This window comes from Panthera leo, chromosome C2 (assembly GCF_018350215.1).
Source record: "Panthera leo isolate Ple1 chromosome C2, P.leo_Ple1_pat1.1, whole genome shotgun sequence".
NCBI lineage: Eukaryota > Metazoa > Chordata > Mammalia > Carnivora > Felidae > Panthera > Panthera leo.
Genome location: NC_056687.1, coordinates 116,141,692 through 116,159,388, shown reverse-complemented (window position 1 = coordinate 116,159,388; position 17,697 = coordinate 116,141,692). Strand labels below are relative to the sequence as shown.

The window sequence follows — 17,697 nt, the reverse complement described above, 5'->3', positions numbered from 1 at the left end:
CCTCCCTCCCACCCCCCCATCAACCCTCAGTTTGTTCTCAGTTTTTAAGAGTCTCTTATGCTTTTCAGGTTTAAAACTTAATTTCATATCCCAGCTGATTCAAAAGGCAAACTAAATTGAAAGATTGCTACTCGTGTGGCATTTGTTCAGGTAATGATTTAAACACAGGTGGTGTTGCATTATGGGAAACCAGTAGACCATAAGCAGGGTTGTTTTTTTTTTTTTAATTTAGTTTCTATGAAATGTAGTTTATTGTTTTGTCTCATTTCCTAAAGTAACATTGATACATTATTCTTTTCATTACTGTAATGTCCCCAGTAAAAGTCCCCATAATTAAGGTAAAGAACTATATTTTATTGTCAAATGTATTTACTCATTCTCTAATCTTGGGAATTTATTTTTGATAAATAAAAGGGTCAACATTTCATGTTGTGGAAGTATTGAATTTAGCTTTGGAGGGTGTTTATGTGCTAAAGAAAATTATAAGTAGAGCTTGTTTCTGATCAACTGCCCCTAACAAAAGTCTAGTTTTAATACCAAGGCTGATAGTGATAATATATACAGCTTGCAGCAAAATGGAAGTTGTGGTAGATTTCCCTGTTTTCACTCAGGATCTTTCAGCTGATACATCTTTGCAAACCTCAAAATTAAACACTCATTATCTTGTAAAAAAATAAAAACAGCAGAAAGTAGAATCAGAATTTCCAAAAACTTGTCTTAAACAATTTCTTATTATTTATAAATGAAACCTACAATGCAGCATAACAGTAGTTTTCATTCAATATGAAGAAATTCACTCCAATGTTGTGAACTACAGAATTCTCCTGAATAAACAAGTAGTTCTGTATTTAACTATGCTGGATAAATAACTACTGTTCAAATTTTTAGGAAAAGAGAAATATTTAGTAAACTCTAGATCTTGTGTCACTTTTTTTGAATAGTAATTCCATTGAAGAGAAATTCTACTTCAAAATGAAAAATGAATCAATTTAGGTAAATGGCTACACATGAGGTATGAAAATATTGAGTAATCTACATTTTAATATTCTGTACTATATGGAAAATTTCTCATATTTTATTGATAAAATTATTCTCCAAGTTTTTTCCACTTGGGTTTTTTACTAATTTTTCCTGTGTTGATAATATATCTTATTCTAATTATGCCATAGTACTTCTTTCCAAAGAGGTTCGAATGTTTACTCTGGATCCTTTGTGAAGAGGTTGACTACTGGTTTTGGATGACAATAGGGTGACATAGATTCTTTGGTAATAAGACTAAAACAACAGGCCATTACAAACAGACTTTTGAGTTGGAAGGAATTGAATTGTCATATGAGTGGAATGATATCAGGAATTTAAGGACTTAAGGCGTCTATAAATCAGTGATTTTTTTGATTGGCATTTGTTAGTTAACTAGAAAAAAATCAATGATTTAAAAACTGAGTTCATTAGTTGACATGGAATTTGAATGGTTGAATTAACACAAGGTTAATTAAGCTGAATTAACAGAAGATGAAATTCTGTCTGGAAGTCTTGGATGATATTTTTTATGATATTTGTAGACACTCAAGCTACCAGCAAGACTTATGATCTGCTTTTTTGCTTTTTTTCCTGTTGAATTTTACTTTTAGTTATAGAAATGACAAGAATAATAGTTACACCTACTAGATAGTTCTATGTCTTCACATGTATCTGGTTATCTTCAATTTTATATTGGTCATTGTATTGAAAAACTATAGGCATACCTGGTTTGATTGCACTTCACTTTATTGTGCTTTTCACATGTTGCTTTTTTTTTTTTTTTTTTTTTTTTTTTGCAAATTGAAGGTTTGTGGTAACCTTTTATTAAGCAAGTCCATTGGAACCATTTTTCCAATAGCATTTGCATGTTTTGTATCTCTATGTCAGATTTTGATAATTCTCACAAACTTTTCAAACTTTCAAAGTTTTTAATATTTCAAAATTTTAGTTATTATTTTATTTGTCATAGTGATCTGTGATCAGTGATTGCAACTCGCTGAAACCTCAGATAACGGTTAGCCTTATTTTCAGCAAGAAAGTATTTAAAAAAATTTTTTTTATTAACGTTTATTTATTTTTGAGATAGAGAGAGACAGAGCATGAACGGGGGAGGGTCAGAGAGAGAGGGAGACACAGAATCCGAAACAGGCTCCAGGCTCTGAGCTGTCAGCACGGAGCCCGATGCGGAGCTCGAACTCACAGACTGTGAGATCATGACCTGAGCCGAAGTCGGACGCTCAACCGACTGAGCCACACAGGCACCCCTAAAGTATTTTTTAATTAAGGTATTATGTTTGTCTTTTAGACATAATATTATTGTACACTTAATAGAATATAATATAAACACAACTTTTATATGCACGGGGCAATAAAAAAATTGACTCATTTTATTGCAATATTTGCTTTATTACAATGATCTGGAACCAGACCCAAAATATCTCTGAGGTATGGTTGCATTTGTAGAATAGCTTTGCTGTTGATGTCTTCCTCCAAAGAGGATTTTCTTTGCCTTTTTCTGGCACATGGGAGCACTACTCATTAATGTGCTTTAATCCAAATTCAGAGTCTGATATTTTCTGTGATGCAGAAATAAGTTGAAGATAGGTAGCCATCCATTGTAGAACTGGCTTACTTCAGATATAACTTCTAGGGTCCAGCTGTTTGATGTCCAGTCTAAGTGGAAATTAGTTTGTCAAAATGTTCAGCCTTTGTGAGCCCTGGACTCTAGGTATTGTGTCTTCTCCTAAGTGTCATCAAAAGAGTAGCTCAACTGATTTCCTACCTCTTCAGGATTGGCAAGTACTTTATATGGTGAAGACAACGAGGGCCAGGACTTCCTCTTTGAATCTTACTTACAAAGTACTGTTTGTTCTTTAGTATTTTTAAAAGATACTAAAGATTTTGGAGTGCCTGAGTGCCTCAGTCAGTTGAGCATCCGACTCTTGATTTCAACTCAGGTCATGATCCCAGGGTTGTGGGATTGAGCCCACGCTCAGCGTGGAGTCTGCTAAAGGTTCTTTCTCTCTCTCTCTCTCTCTCTCTCTCTCTCTCTCTCTCTGTCTCTCTCTCTCTCTCCTCTGCCCCTTCTCCTCCACTTGCACACTCTCGCTCACTCTCTCTCTCAAAAAAAAGATGTTAAAGATTTAAAATATGTTTAAGATATGAAATCTAGTTTCTTAGTTATTTTTAGTGGCAAAGCATTTCCAAATTACTCTATAATTAACTGAAGTAGAAGTCCCATGTTCCTTTTAATTATAAATATTCCATCATGTAATTTCTTCTTGGGTGTTTTTCCTTGTGAAATTGCTATTGTGCATGCGTGTGTGCGTGTGTGTGTGTACCAATGTTTTGTCAGTTATTATTTAGCCTTAATAGAATAAAAATTAATGAGGTGTTAGTTACACAGCTTCATTTCCTGACTCATATGCATGTGTGTGAACTCTGGTGTCAGACAGACTTGTGTTTAACTCTTGTGTTCACCATTTACTAGCTATGTTACCTTGGGCTAGATAGTATAATTAATCTCTCTGAACTTAGGTTTTCTTGTGTCTAAAATAACAACTGCCTTACAGTTACTGAGATGCTGTATGTTACATGCAAGAAATAGTATTCACATACAGTGAGAGTATGGAGAATTTCCTATTCTCTATCCCTCACATTTACCCTACTTCATGAGACTGAAGAGTTAAGTCTTCAAGAGATAGGAATTTTCCAGGCATCTTTTTCCCTCCCACAATCTTTTGAGTTATTATCAACGATCCCAAAATATCCCCCTTTTCAAATATATCATTATTGTTATTATTTTTCTTGCCCATTTCCTCTTATAGACCATAAAGTTCTTAAGGACAGGGCTTATGCTTTGCCTCTGTGCATCCCCAGAATCTAGTACAATTCCTCACATGGTATTAAGTGCTCAACATCTATCTGAATCAATAAATATTTATATTTGGTTGTTTCAGGGATTCATAAAATATCCTTTAGAGTTTTGTATCCGCTTGAATGGCAAAAGAAATCTAAATATTTGTCTGCAATACATATTGAAAAGTAAATATTTGTAAGTGTATATAGCTCCTAAAATTGCATTTTGAACTATTACCTTTATAAGGGTACTGGAATATTTTTCTATGTACCTTATAAACTCTATTATTCTGCACATAGGAATTATTGACTCTAATTTCTTCACATTTCCTCTTTTTTCCATCCTCTTTCTCTTCTTTTCCTCCTCCCTCTCTCCCTTCTCTGTTAATATTTTTTATTACAAAATGTAACAGACTTTTCAGAAAAGTCTTCATTCAATAGTTATATTTACTGAATAATTATTAAGCAAACATGTAACTACAACCTCTGTCAAAATAAATAGAACCCTTGTATTTTATTTCTTTTGCTCAATATTATGTTTATAGATTCATCATGTTGTGGTGAATTGTTCTGGTTCATTCATTTTTATTGCTATAGGGTATTTCATAAAACATTTTTCTGAACCATTATACTATTGAGAGATATTTACTTCTAGTATTTGGCTATTGAGAATATTGCTAATGTGAACATTCTTGTATATGCCTCTGGTTGCTTTAGCTTCTGTAATGGGTAGAGAGTAGGAGTAAAAAATTTCTAGATCATGTGATATAGTATCTTTAACTTGAGTAGATAATAGTAAACTGTTTTCCAATGTATGTAGTATTTTATACTCCCATCATAGTGTATGAGTGTTCCCAGATATTGCAAATTCTTTTAGTGTTAAAGATTTTACAATTTGGTCAGTGGGGTGGAGTGGTTGTACCTCATTGAACTTTTCATTGGCATTTCCAAAAATTTCAATTTTATTGAACTCCTTTGCATATTTTTATTGTATATTAGGACTTTTCTCTTTTGAAGTGACTGTTGTTTTGTACTCATTTTTAAAAATTGTGTTATTTGTTTCTTTCTTATTGATATGTAGAATTCTAGACTTTTGTCTCTTAATTGTGTTTGCAAGTACCGTTTCCCACTCTGAAGTTTTTTTCACTATCTTGAAGTTTTTGGATAAGAAGAAGAAATTCATTTTAATGAAGTCAAATTTATTAATTTTATGCATTATATCTAAGACTTTCCATATTTTAAGAGATTATTTCCTACCCTAAGGTCATAAAGATATTTCTTTATATTATGCTTTAAATATCTTCTAATTTTATTGTTCAACTTTATTTTTTTTTAATGTTGCTTATTTATTTATTTTGAGAGAGAGAGAGAGAGAGACAGCATGAGCAGAGGAGGAGCAGAGAGAGAGAGAGAGAGGAAGAGAGAATCCCAAGCAGGCTCCGTGCTGTCACAGGGCCAGACATGGGGCTTGATTTCACAACTGATGAAATCATTACCTGAGCCAAAATCAAAGATGGATGCTCAACTGACTGAATCACCCAGATGCCCCTTATTGTTCAACTTTAGATCTTTAAACCATTTGGAATTTATTTTTGTGTATAATGTGATTCGTGGGTTCAATTTTTTCTTCCAATATGGATATCCAAGTTTTCCTATTGAGCAACTGTTAATGAAGTGTTTCATATATATTTAGATTTTCATCATAATTATTAATAGGGAAAGTTTATGGTATATCACTCTATTTAAGATTTCTTTATTGTTTCTCAAAAAGTTTGATAATTTTTTTTTTTTGGTGATTTTCCCCACAGAGGGTTTTTTTTTTAATTTTTTTTTAACGTTTATTTATTTTTGAGACAGAGAGAGACAGAGCATGAACGGGGGAGGGTCAGAGAGAGGGAGACACAGAATCTGAAACAGTCTCCAGGCTCTGAGCTGTCAGCACAGAGCCTGATGTGGGGCTCGAACTCACGGGCCACGAGATCATGACCTGAGCCGAAGTCGGCCACTTAACCGACTGAGCCACCCAGGCGCCCCTCCCCATAGAGGTTTTGTACAACTTTCATTTGATTTAATTCTAGATACTTGATATTTTTTATTCTTTTTTTTTCTTTACCAGTGATTTTTTAAATTTAAATTTTAGTTAACATACACTGCAATATTGGTTTCAGGAGTAGAATTCAGTGATTCATCACTTACATACAAGCACCCACTGGTCATCACAAGTGCCCTCCTTAATACTTATCACCCATCTAGCCCATCCCCCACTCACCTCCCTCCATCAACTCTTAGTTTGTTCTCTATCATTAAAAGTCTCTTAGGGTTTGGTCCCCTTTCCTTTTATTTCCTCCCCCTTCCCAAATGCTCATCTGTTTTGTTTTTTAAATTCCACACAGGAGTGAAATCATATGGTATTTATCTTTCTTTGATTGGTTTATTTTGTTTAGTAATACATTCTAGCATTCTAAACATTTCTCTGTTTAGCTTATTTTGTTTAGTAATACATTCTAGTTCCATCCACATCATTGCAAATGGCAAGATTTCATTCATTTTGATGGCTGCGCATCCATTCATCAGTATATATTCATCATCATATATATACGGATATATATATATATATATATATACATATATATATATATATATATCTATATCTCCATTCATCATATATATATATCCATTCATCAGTCAATGGACATTTGGGCTCTTTCCATAGTTTGGCTGTTGTTGATAAACACTGGGTGCATGTACTTCTTCGAATCTATATTTTTGTATCCCTCTGGGTAAATAAATACCTAATAGTGTAATTACTGGATCATAGGGCAGTTCTATTTTTAGTTTTTTGAGGAATCTATGCACTGTTCTCCTGAGTGGCTACAACAATTTGCATTCCCACCAACAGTGCAAAATGTTCCACTTTAAATAGAATGTTTATGTATTTTATATATATTTGTTGCTGGCATATAAAAATTAAATTGATTTATGTATATTGACTTAAATCTAACAACCTTGATAAATTTTTTAATTAACTCAAATAATTAACCTCTAGAATATTTTTGATTCTCTATACATTTTGTCATCTGTTAACAATGACAATTTGATTTTTTTCCTTTCAGGACTGAACCTCACTATTTCCTTTCCTTTTTATACTCCAGACTAGGATTTCCTTTAAAATATTGAATAGACATTCTGAGAGCAGACATTTTTACCTTTTTCTTTAACTAAAGAGAAAGCTTCCAAAGCTTTATGATTTAATACAGTGTTTGCTCTGGGTTATTTGTAAGTGTCCCTTATCAGGTTAAGAAAGTTCATTTTTGTTCCTAGAGTGGTACAAATTCTTATTCTCAGTGGATTTTGAATTTTATCAGTGCTTTCTCTGCATTTATTGAGCTAATAATATGTTTACCCCATTTTAAAACTTGACATAGTGGTGAATTACATTTATTGATTCCTTTAAAAAATGTTAAACCAATATTTCATTACTGAATAAAATAAAGTTAGTCATAATATATTATCCTCTTAGTATAGTAATGGATTTGGTTTGATAAGTTTTTTTTAAAAATTTTTTTAACGTTTATTTATTTTTGAGACAGAGAGAGACAGAGCATGAATGGGGGAGGGTCAGAGAGAGGGGGACACAGAATCTGAAGCAGGCTCCAGGCTCTGAGCTGTCAGCACAGAGCCTGACACGGGGCTCGAACTCACGGACCGTGAGATCATGACCTGAGCCGAAGTTGGCCGCTTAACCGACTGAGCCACCCAAGCGCCCCTGGTTTGATAAGTTTTTAAAAAGATCATCGCTTTGGCATTTGTTGATGTGCATTTAAATAGCATCTATCAAACAAACAGCAGGTCAGATCATTTGGCCATTAAGGGGAATACATTGTACCCAGGTTTGTCACCTCTTTTAACTTTTAATTTTTTTTTAATGTTTATTCATTTTTGAGAGACAGAGACAGAGTGTGAATGGGGGAGGGGCAGAGAGAGAGGGGGACACAGAATCTGAAGCAGGCTCCAGGCTCTGAGATGTCAGCACAGAGCCCAATGTGGGGCTTGAACCCACAAATCCATGAACCATGAGATCATGACCTGAGCTGAAGTTGGACACTTAACTGACTGAGCCACCCAGGAGCCCTAACACCTTTTTAAAAAGAATTTTTGTATTCAGAGTAAGACTTAAACCTGACTTTTCATTTTCTTTTCTCATGCCATCCTTCAGATTTCGTATGAAATTGATTATAAAATGAGTTGAAGCATATAACACTTTTTTCTCTATTCTCTGAAAAAAAGTTGCGTAGGTCTTTGTCTTAGTCTGCTCTAGCTGCTATTAAAAAAAATAACAACAGAAATGTATTTTCTCACAATTCTTAAGGCTGGGCATCTGCAATCATGCTGCAGTATATTTGGCTTAGGGTGAGGATTCTCTTCCTAGCTTGTAGGTACTGTCTTCTCACTTTGTCCTCAAGAAAGAGAGGGAGGGAGAGATAATGGGAGGGAGGGTGGGGAAAAGGGGAGAGATATGTTCTTCTCTGGAGAGCAAATTCATCATAATTCAGAGCATATAATTTCATCATTAGGTTCCCACTATCATAACCTCATCTAAACCTAATTACCTCTCAAAGGCTCCATCATCACACTGAGAAGTAGGGCTTCAACATATAAAATTTGGGGGGATGGGGTGCACAACTTAGTCCATAACAATCTGGAATTGTTTCTTCAGTGACTGCTTGGTAAATCCATTCATAAAGTTATCCAGGCATGTAGTTTTTCTTGTGTGAAGAGTTTTACACTTGATTCAATTTTTTAAAGGATTATTTAGGCTTTCCATTTCTTCTTGAGTCACATTTTGTTAAAGATGCACTTTTTCAGGGTGCCTGGGTGGCTCAGTCAGTTAAGTGTCTGACTTCAGCTTGGGTCATGATCTCACAGGTCCACATTGGGCTCTGTGCCGACAGCTCAGAGCCTGGAGCCTGCTTCAGATTCTGTGTCTCCCTCTCTCTCTGCCCCTCCCCCACTCACACTCTGTCTCTCTTCCTCTCAAAAATAAGTAAACATTAAAAAATGCACACTTTCTCGGAATTTATAAATTTGTTCACAGTATCTCCTTTTTATCTCTTTCATGTCTGCAGCATCTGCAGTGATTTTTCCTATTCATCCCTAATATTCTTTCCCTCTCCCTCCCTTCCTCCTTTTCTCCCTCCCTCTTCCCCTCTCTCTTTTTGATCAATCTTACCATAGGATTTGTCTTTTCAAACATGTAGCTTTAGCTTTCTTGGTCTTCTCTATTTTATGCTTTTAAAATATTATTAATTTTATTGATTTTTGCATTTATCTTAATTTCCTTCTTCACATTTCTTTAGTTTTATTTTTTTTGATAATTTTTGTAACTACTTTATATAGTGCTTAATATACTTAGTTCATTCATTTTCAACATTTCTCTCTTCTATTATATGCATTTCTAGCTAGCAATATTATGTTACATGTTGCTTTAGATTCATCCTGGGAGTTTTGCTATATAACATTTATTATTACACAGTTCAATATATTTTCTAATTTCTTTTATGATATTTCTTCCGCCCATGTGATATTTAGAATATATTGTTTCATTTCAGAAGATATGGGAAATTTTCTAGCTACCAGTTTCTGATTGATTTTTGACACAAATGCACTGTGGTTGGAGAGCATATTTTGTATGGATCAGATCTACTTCAAAAATAGTGTGAAATATTAAGAACATACAAAAGTACATAAAACATAGTTATATAGCTTAATGAACTATTATAAAGTAACTGTTCATGTTACTACTACCCATAGTAAGCTACAAAACAATGTTAAAATCCCAGAAGCTACTTTGTGTCTCTCTCCAATTTTCTCTATGATTTCAATTCTTTATTTGTTGACATGTGGTTTGCTGCACAATATGTAGTCAATTTTCTAAATGTTTCATGTGTGCTTGAAAAACTTGTATTCTTCAATTATAGGGTATAATGTCCATAGGTCCATTTTGTTAATGATATGTTGAAATCTATGTCCTTAATTATTTTTTTCTTTATTCTACCAACTTATTTTCTCTCTTTGTTCTACCAACTAAAAGAGATATATCACACTCTCCCACTATATTTATAGATTTGTACCTTCTTTTGGTACAACTGTCAATATTTGCTCTTTTTTTTTTTGAGGCTATATAATTAGGTGCATACACATTTAGAAATACTTCTTTCTGGAATTATTCACTAAATCCTTCTTGTATTTTCTCTTCTCTTCTGTTTTTTCATGTCTTTATCTGTATTTGCATGTGTCTGGATATTTTCTCCTGACTTGCCTTCTTTTTCAACTTTTGACCACTTTACCACTATTTCTTGTTTGCTCCCAAACCATTTTTAAAATTTCTAATCTTTATCTTTTACACTGTATTGTGTGAAGTTTTATAATTATTTTATATTTTATGCTTTACTGTGTTATACTTCATTGTATTATTTATTCCTACAAACAATATTTGGTTGTTTTTCAAATCTGCTTTGTCAATTTTCCTACCTTCCTGTATTCTGCAGATATTTTTGTTGTATATTTCTTCATGCACAGTAAACATTGTCATGTTGTAATCTGTGATAATGTCAAGATGTAAACTCTTTTTCCTTCTGGTTCTTACAGTTTGTTTGTTTGTTTGTTTTCTTTTTCCACATATGTTTAGTTATCTTTGACTATCATTGCCCTTAAAAAATCATTTTTGAGATTCCCCAAAGCTTAGGGTTTGGAACCCTTTTTTTTTTTTTTTGCATGATATAATTTGCTTATATTTCAGTGATTAAACTGATTTTGGAGTTTAAAGTTACAAATTTGCACAAAAACCAGTGATGAGATTTTAGGATAGTAGACATCTTACTTACTATGACATAGTATGCCCTTAAAAAACAATTTTGATAGATTAAAGGAGGGATTGACAGTAATTTTGTAGTGAGTGGAATTTCTCCCCAATTGGGACTTTCATTTCCCAACAGGCAGAGGAGAAACAAAGCATTTCTATAATAGTGGTATTATTAATAATAGTAACAGTTCTATATATTGAATACTTACTTTATGGCAGGCACTGCTAAACAATTGATATAGAATATATTATTTAATCCTTAATGCATATTATCCTCACTTTACTGTTATAGAAACAGACTTCATGAGGTCAGGCAACTTGCCCTAGGTCACAATTGGCTGAAAATCATCCTCCGGTTCCTCAAAAAAATGATAGTATCACACTATATGATGGAACTTGTCTTCATTTCTGTGAGGCAAAGAGACTTATTCTACATGTTCATAGTGTAACTTTTTTTTTTTTTTTGAGAAACATATGGGCAGAGGAAAAAAGTGGTCCATAGTCATCTTTGGCATTTTCCCAAAAAGTACATTAGTGTGTTAGTATAGAAACAGTTGTTGGCAAAGAAAATACCTAAGTTCTACCTTGCCTCACTGGCTTACTTAGACAGTTAATTCATTTTATCCACTCTTAAATAAATTCTCATGGTGCACTAAGCTACATTTATGGGTAAAAAAAGTTGTAAAATACCTTTGAATACTGACGGATTAAAAAAGTAAGATATTCTTTTCTATTTGATTGATGTTGTTGCTGCCTAAAGTACTACTGAATTGCATTTGAAATTGATACAAGTGTCATTTTTACATTTTGAAAGAAGAAATATGAAAAGAGAAATTGAGAAAGAAAAATATAATTATTCATTTTTTGTCGTCTTGTAAGTGAAGACCAAATAGTTGCTTCTCAGTTTTTTTTTTTAATTTTTTTTTAACGTTTTTATTTATTTTTGAGACAGAGAGAGACAGAGCATGAATGGGGGAGGGGCAGAGAGAGAGGGAGACACAGAATTGGAAGCAGGCTCCGGGCTCTGAGCCATCGAACTCACAGACTGTGAGATCGTGACCTGAGCCGAAGTCAGACGCTTAACCGACTGACCCACCCAGGCGCCCTGCTTCTCAGTTTTAAAGAAGGGGCATAAGGACAAATGGACAAGTAGATCGAAAAATATGAAAAATCAGGGAACATACATGATTTGTTAACACATACTGGCATTTTGTGAATCAGGGAGTCTCTCCCTCTCTCTTTTTTTGAGGGGCAGGAATACAATTGTTTTGAAATCTTGAAAACTCTTCTGTATGTTGCTTCATTTAATTGTATTGCTAACACCTCAGTACAGTTTTTAATGTGCAAAATCAGCTGCAGAATTACATGCCTATGTGCTTGGAAACTCAACACTACGTTGCTCTGTTATATGTTATAACTTCTCATGAATTTTTTTATTGTTGTTTACCTGGATAATTTGTGACATTGCATTCAGATTTAACTTCCTGAATTGTGAAATTGATCACCAAGCTCTCTTGCAGAGAATCCTTTAGCAACTTTTCTTTGGCTGCAAGATAAAACAGAAATGCTACAGTTAGTCTACAATGTCTTTCGTTTTCAGCCTCTGGCTAACTCTCCAGTCTCACTTTAAACTCCCTCCAAACTTCCTCTGCCCTTCAGCTACTCTAAATTATTTGCTGTTCCTCAAATGAGCCATGTTGTCTCAGGTCTATCTGCTTTACACATGCTGTTCCACTCCTCTCTAGTGCCCTTTCTTCTTGACTTCTAGTTACCTTTCATTCTTTAGAGCTTCATTCATCTACCACTCCCCCTTTGGAGCTCCCCAGTCCACCCCAACAGAAAGCTGCTCTATTTTTCCATCCCTTAATCCTCCTGGTACCTTACCCTGGCCTCTGTATCAGTACCTCTCCATTGTATTGTAATTATACAGATGCTTAGTACTATTTCCCTGTTAGGTCTCAAGCCTGGCATAACAGTGAAAGCAAAATATATATTGTTGAATACAAAAGAGCATGGATAATACCTAATTCACAAAGTTATAAAACAGTGTGAAACAATAGATATGAAATCTTTTGTAAGCTATTAGACACACATAAATTGCTATTTATGTATTTATATATTTCTATCTAAATGCTGAGTGTGCAAGCCAGGCCAGACCACTCTATTAAGACATTTTGAGGAGGTCTGAAAATTATTCCTTTTCATGATTGAACTTGTAAGATGTGCAAAGACTATGAACATAATTAGGGATTTGAAGATCACTCTCTGACATCAGAAAGCCTATTATCTATATTATGAGACAAGACATAAAAAAATTAATCTTTGAATAGCAAATGATGCACGATTGCCTACGATGAGTGGGCATTTGGGGCCGTAGGAGTTACAAGTGAGTGTCGAGGGGGAAGGCCATTATGAGGAAGCTGATTTTGGACGAGGTCTTCGGGGAGACTTAGATAAGGAAAATCATAGCCTTTTAATTGAGAAGGGGGTATGCAAAGCCTAAGGAAGGAACTGCCGTGCTCCTTTTTGTTAAATTTGATATACTACAAATGGAACTTCTTTGAAATTTTCTCCTTCGTGGATTTCTCTGGCGCTGACCGCGTGATAAAAATCCTGTTCATTCTTCAAGATTTGGCTCAAATGCTACTAAAAACACGCAGTGAGTCGTTCACTTCCCCTCCCCCCCCCGAATTTCCAAGAGCATCATATTATTTAGGACCAGGTTCAACTTTATATAATAGAAATCTTCCTTCCCTTGCCAGTAACTCAAGCAATATAGATATTAATTTTTTATGATTCCATAATTGTCAAAACTCAGACTCCTTTTATTTTTCTGCTCCTTCCTAGCTTTCATCTTAGATTCTCTCATTATCTAGGGTGGTTGCTGGAGCTCTAAACATTTTGCTCATTTAGGCAGCAGAAAACAGGAAGGAAAGGACAAAAGGAATGTCTCCCCACCAAGAGCTTGCCAAGGCATTTCACTCAATAACTTTGACTTTCATTAACCAGAATGTTCAACAGCCACATCAGCTGCAAGTGAACTTAGTAACAAAGCCATACCTAACCACAAGGATGGCTGAGAACACTGTGGGCCGGTGTACAACTGGGGTCTGGTTTAAGAGGAAGGGGAGCATAGACATTACGTGGGTAGCTGTCTGTCTCTACCACAAACACATTCTTTGCATATTTCTTGAGACATTTTTCATTATCTTCCTCTCATGCCAGTTATTTGGAACAATGTTTGTTTCCTCCCACCAGACCCTACTTCTTTGAGGGCAAGGGTCATAGCTTATAAATGATTAAAGAGCATTGGTTAAGTTTGGGGAGAAAGAGTACTGGTTGGTATCAGAGAGTATGTGTAGTGGGCACTGGGAGATAAGAAAGGCAATGGAATGATGGCCAGGTTATAAGAGGAAGGACTACTGAAGTGAAGTAGTGATTTTCAAGGTTTTTGGACTCAGGATCCCTTTATACTCTTAAAAACAATTGAGGTCTCCGGGGCGCCTGAGTGGCTCAGTCAGTTAAGTGTCAGACTTTGGCTCAGGTCATGATCTCCCAGTTTGTGAGTCTGAGTCCCATGTTGGGCTCTATGCTAACAGCTTACAGCTGGGAGCCTGCTTCAGATTCTGTGTCTCCCTCTCTCTCATCTTCTTCCCTGCTCACTGTCTCTGTCTCTCTGTCTCTCCCAAATAAATAAACATGAAACAAATAAAATAAAATAATGAGGACTCCAAAAGCTTTTTTTTTCCCCTGCAGATCCAACCTATATCAATACTTATCCATCTAGAAATCAACACTAAGAAGTTTAAAACATATTTTTGTACTCATTTTATGTATTTATGTGTTTATTTAAGTATAGTTGACAAGCAATGTTATATTAGTTTCGGGTGTACAACATAGTGATTTAATGTCTCTGTACGTTATATATACTCACCCCAACTGTAACGACCACCTGTCAGCATACAACACTATTACAATATCATTGATTATATTCTCTGCCCTGTCCCTTTTATTCCCAAGACATTTATTCCAAAATTGGAGACCTGTGTTTCCCTCTCCCCTTCACTCATTTTGCCCATTCTGCCAGCCCTCTTTCCTCAGGCAACCATCAGTTTGTTCTCTGATTCTGCTTTTTGTTTGTTTATTCTTTTGTTTCGTTTTTTTTTAAATTAGTGGGAACACTATCGTTGTTTTATCTTTTTGCAATTTCTTTAATGTTTGTCAAACCTGAAGAAATAGGTTCACAAATCTGCTTCTGCATTCAGTCTGTTGAAGTATTTTGTTTAGGTGAAGTACATGAAGAAAATCTGGCTTTGCATGGCTATGTCATTCGGAAAAAGAGGCCCTCTTGCACCGCTAAAAGGATCTTAGGGACCCCCTGGGGCTTTTGGGCCACACTTTGAGAATCGTTGGGATGGTGTAATATGTAGCTACAAAGTGTTGAAAACTAACAAAGGAAACCAAATAGGATTTCTTTTATTGTAAAGGGAAACAAAAAAAAATTGCATAAATAAACACAAAGTTTGTTTTGAAGACTCAATTCCATCGGTTTATAGAGAACATATTTTGCTGCAGTGGCACCTGCATGCTTCTGTTTCAAATGAGGGTTCAGGATGGAAGTCATGCTTATACAATTCTGAGAAAGAAGAGAGTTCTGTCCAGTATTATTCATAAAATCTGTGAAACGCCTACTGCATGCTTTGCTTTAGAAAAGCAAATGTCTTTACCTAAACTCATTTCATGCAAAAATGGGATAATGGATGTGAAGGTGCTTATCTTCCACACGGTCCATCTTCTCATAGCCTGTTGGGGGAAGGCCCTTCAGAAAGAAAAACAATTTTGTGAGGAAGGGTTTTTCCTGTTATTAAAAATATGTGTAAATATATACACACACACATCCATATCCAAAAAATGTCTTAGGAAAAATAAATTTTCTGTTTAACTGACCTGGTAGTTTGTTTAAGGGAGATATGCAGGCTTGGGCCTGTTTTCACATTTAATTATGATTCGGTATAGTTTATTCAGTTGAAGGAAGCTCAGTGTGGCATAAAACAGAACCTGGCAGAGGACACAACGTTTCATGAATCCCTTGGAATACTCCCAGTGTTCTTGGATGCTGATGGTAGCCTCTTAATTCTATGGTTCGGCCACCAGGGCCGAACGGACATGTGCTTTGCTTAGATATGTCAAATTACATTCTATGCAGTAGGGATCAGGGAGTGTGGGACTCTTCCTTTCTCCTCTAACTGGTTTCTATCTTTCATAAAGACACCAATGCCACACCTAATTTATTAGTCACACTGCTGGTATATAACAAACTACAACAAAGCCATAATTTAGTGGCTGAAACAATACACAAAATTTATTATTTTATAGTGCTGTATATCAAAAGTCTAAGGAGTCTTGCTGGGGTAAAATCAAAGTGTCAGTGTGGCTGTCTTCCTTTATGGAGACAACCTTTTCCATTCAAGAGGTTACCTGCATTCCTTGACTTGTGTTCCCTTACTTCATCTTCAAAGCCAGCAATGTAGCATGACTCTGACCCTTCTTCTGTCATCTTATCTCTTTCTGACCTCAGGTGGGAAAGGTTTTCTGCTTTTAGGGATTTATGGGATTAGAGTGGGTCCACCCAAATAATCCAGGACAGTCCCTCCATCTCAATGTCTGTATCCTTAAGTATATCTGCAAAGTCCTTTTAGCTGTGTAAGGTAACACCTTCAAAGGGTCCAGGAACTAGATGTGGGCATTTTGGGGACCACTATTTTGCCTAACACACCCAACTTAACTAAATCTCGACATTAGTTTTGCTCACCATCACTTTTAAACCATCAGAGCAAAAATGGGAGGCTAAAAATAGGTAAGAAATATACAGAAAAATAACGTTGATGTCATTAACCACAGTCTGGAAAATTCATATTTAGAAATCTATTATCCCACATATATTTAACTTAAAATGATGAGATTTCACAATCTATTGTATTTATTATATAATCAAATTACTGTAAGAAAGACAAATGTCGGTGCTTCACAGTCATCTTGTGTATTATTTGATCCACTGGTTGCTATGGAGATCACTCATTTTAAGTATATTAGACAGCATATGGATGATGTGATGTGAATGGGCATGTGTTCTGATGTCTATTTCTTATTACTTAAAATGCTGTCTGTTCCTTTTATTATTTTTTTTAGCTGAACTCTCACCCCATCTTCTTTTGCTTCATAGAAATTTTCAGGTTTCAGGCTGACATATCCATTTTATTTACACATTAAGATGGCTCTAAGTAAAGGGAAACTCCATTTCTTGCTTTTATACACATTGTTGAAATTAATATAAAAGCAGACATTTTTAGACAAATTTTAGATAAGTTATCTTAAGTGAATTAACATTATTTAGAGACTGTGCTCAATCTGAAAAAGTGTGCATTTTTCCAGTCTCATTGAGGTATAATTGACAAATAACTCGTAATAATCTGAAGTATTCAACATAATGAGGATTTGATACATATTGTGAAATGATTACCTTAGTCAAGTTACTGAAATCTTATATCACCTCATACAGTTACTTTATTTTATTTTTTTATCAAGAATGCTTGAGATTTACTCTGGCAGCCAATTTCGAGTATACAGTACATTATTAACTATCGTCAGCAAGCCGTACATTAGATCTTCAGAACTTAATCATCTTATAGCTTAAAGTTTGCACCCATGACCAACATTGCATTTCTTCTGTACCCCCCACCCTGGTAACCGTCATTCTACTCTGTTTCTATGAGTTTGACTTTAAAAACAAATTCTACATATAAGTGATACCAGGCAGTTTGTCTTTTTCCATCTAGCTTATTTCACTCAGCACAATACCCTCCAAGTATGTGCATGTTGTTGCAAATAGAAGCATTTACAGTTTTTAAAATGTATTTTAAATGTTACATATTTAATTTAATAGATCTCGGCATTAT

The 17,697-nt window shown here is 34.9% G+C and overlaps 1 pseudogene; it reads right to left on the bottom strand.

Annotated features, from left to right (window-relative positions):
* Positions 1–16,298, bottom strand: part of LOC122229336 — a 114,408-nt pseudogene extending 98,110 nt beyond the window's left edge.
* Positions 16,299–17,697: the final 1,399 nt, after the last annotated feature.